This window comes from Colobus angolensis, unplaced genomic scaffold (genome assembly GCF_000951035.1).
Source record: "Colobus angolensis palliatus isolate OR3802 unplaced genomic scaffold, Cang.pa_1.0 Scaffold795, whole genome shotgun sequence".
Classification (NCBI taxonomy): Eukaryota; Metazoa; Chordata; class Mammalia; order Primates; family Cercopithecidae; genus Colobus; species Colobus angolensis.
Genome location: NW_012121765.1, coordinates 336198 through 338780, shown reverse-complemented (window position 1 = coordinate 338780; position 2583 = coordinate 336198). Strand labels below are relative to the sequence as shown.

The 2583-nt window shown below is 46.1% G+C and overlaps 1 pseudogene across 1 annotated transcript; it reads left to right on the top strand.

Annotated features, from left to right (window-relative positions):
* The first annotated feature begins 6 nt into the window (after positions 1-6).
* LOC105502339 lies at positions 7-1971 on the top strand (annotated as a pseudogene). Its single transcript, XR_001000322.1, has one exon. The product of XR_001000322.1 is annotated as a transcription factor Dp-1 pseudogene (transcript).
* Positions 1972-2583: the final 612 nt, after the last annotated feature.

The following is a 2583-nucleotide window of genomic DNA, read 5'->3' as shown; positions in this document are numbered from 1 at the left end:
CCCGAGGCCTAGTGACAGGCGCGCGGCGAGGACCCCGGAAGCCCACCTGTCAGAGTTACCGGTCTGCCGGGCGGGCGCCGCCAGTGTCCGGGGTGGACGCCGCGAGACTGCACGTTGCGCCGGGACCCCGGGACTGCGCTCAGAAAAATCATTTTTCTTCTCTGGGAAGGTGAACATTTGTAGCCTTGATTTCCCGGATCTGGTAACATGGCAAAAGATGCCGGTCTAATTGAAGCCAACGGAGAACTCAAGGTCTTCATAGATCAGAACCTTAGTCCCGGGAAAGGCGTGGTGTCCCTCGTGGCCGTTCACCCCTCCACAGTCAACCCGCTCGGGAAGCAGCTTTTGCCAAAAGCCTTTGGACAGTCCAATGTCAGCATTGCCCAGCAAGTGGTGATTGGTATGCCTCAGAGACCTGCAGCGTCAAACAGCCTGGCGGTAGGAAGCCCACACCCCCCCAGCACTCACTTTGCCTCTCAGAACCAGCCTTCTGACTCCTCACCTCGGTCTGCAGGGAAGCGCATCAGGAAGGGAGAGAATTGCAAGGGCCTGCGGCATTTCTCCATGAAGGTCTGCGAGAAGGTGCAGAGGAAAGGGACCACTTCTTACAACGAAGTGGCGGACGAGCTGGTCGCAGAGTTCAGTGCTGCCGACAACCACATCTTACCAAACGAGTCAGCTTATGACCAGAAGAACATAAGACGGCGCGTCTATGATGCCTTAAACGTGCTGATGGCCATGAACATCATCTCCAAGGAGAAGAAGGAGATTAAGTGGATTGGTCTGCCCACCAACTCGGCTCAGGAATGTCAGAACTTAGAGGTGGAAAGACAGAGGAGACTTGAAAGAATAAAACAGAAACAGTCTCAACTTCAAGAACTTATTCTACAGCAAATTGCCTTCAAGAACCTGGTGCAGAGAAATTGGCACACGGAGCAGCAGGCCAGCCGGCCGCCACCACCCAACTCCGTCATCCACCTGCCCTTCATCATCGTCAACACCAGCAAGAAGACCGTCATCGACTGCAGCATCTCCAACGACAAACTCGAGTATCTGTTTAATTTTGACAACACGTTTGAAATCCACGGTGATATAGAAGTGCTGAAGCGGATGGGCATGGCTTGCTGGCTGGAGTCCGGGAGCCGCTCTGCTGAAGACCTTAAAATGGCCAGAAGTCTGGTCCCAAAGGCACTGGAGCCGTATGTGACAGAAATGGCTCAGGGAACTGTTGGAGGCGTGTTCATCACAGCGGCAGGTTCCACGTCTAAAGGCACAAGGTTCTCTGCCAGTGACCTGACCAACGGTGCAGATGGGGTGCTGGCCACAAGCTCCAACGAGTCTCAGTACAGCGGCTCCAGGGGGGAGACCCCGGTGTCCTACGTCGGGGAGGACGAGGAGGAGGATGATGACTTCGACGAGAATGACAAGGACGACTGACGTCCTCCCCACTTCAAATTCAGCTTCAGGAAAACATTTAGGGAAAAGAAACTTTTTTTTTTTTTAAATGTGGGTTTTCTGTTCCCTTTTGTCCTACTCCCAAGAAGACATTGGTAAGCTACTGAATTTAGATGTGCACCTTTGATAAGCAAGGATTGTTTCCCGTAGGATTAGAACGTGCTGTGGATGTGTTTTGATACCAGTGTGCTGATGCAGAGTGTTTATTTACTTTTTAGTATTTTGTGTTTTCATTTTCTATTTTTCTTTAAGTGCGGAGTTCAGTTTTGCCCCTTAACAGTTTTTCCTGAGTTTGCTGAAGAAATTGTATTTCATCCACATGCATGAAAATAAAACGCCCTCCTGTTGTGGATGGTGAGCACCTGATGCCGTTTATTTGCCCTGAGTTTGCACGGCGACCCCACTGGCAGATAGCGAGACTCTGTGGAGTTTTCCATTTGTTCAGTGGTACGGTGTCCAGAGCCCCAAGCAAACAGCAGAATTCGACTTTTTAAACAATAAACACCATCAACCTTATTAACTTTATTTTCCCTTAAATTATATTGACTGTCGTGATTCCATCAAGTTTATACACTCTTTTCTCTCCCTATTTTGCAGCAACAAATTGCAAAGTGCTTTTGTTTCTTTGTTTTCGCTTGGTTAAAGCTTATTGCCACGCTGGTGCGGCAGTGGAGACTGTTTGGAAGGCTTGGAATGGTTTATTGCTTATGGTAAAATTTGCCTGATTTCTTACAGGCAACGTTTGGAAACCTTTTATTATATAGCTGTTTACATACTTATCAGTCTATCATTTAAAGTCATGTACTGAAACAAATGTATTTGTTTCATAAGCATCTTCCTGTAATCTATTATAAAATTGAAATTAAATATAGAGAATATTTTAACAATTTTTTAACTCAAAATTTGTCAATCATTTTTAATAGTTCTTTTTTTTAATAAAAAGAACAAGGAATTTAAGGACAGGCAGTAGTCTCTTTTAAAATTTATTCACAAAACCCATTAACTGCACAGTTGCTATTAGGTCCCTGTTCTAAAATGAAAGTCTTTTTATTGAAACACAAACTTTTCTGTATTATTATATGGAATATAAAGAGACTTTAATTGTTTGACTTGTTTAACTTGGCACTG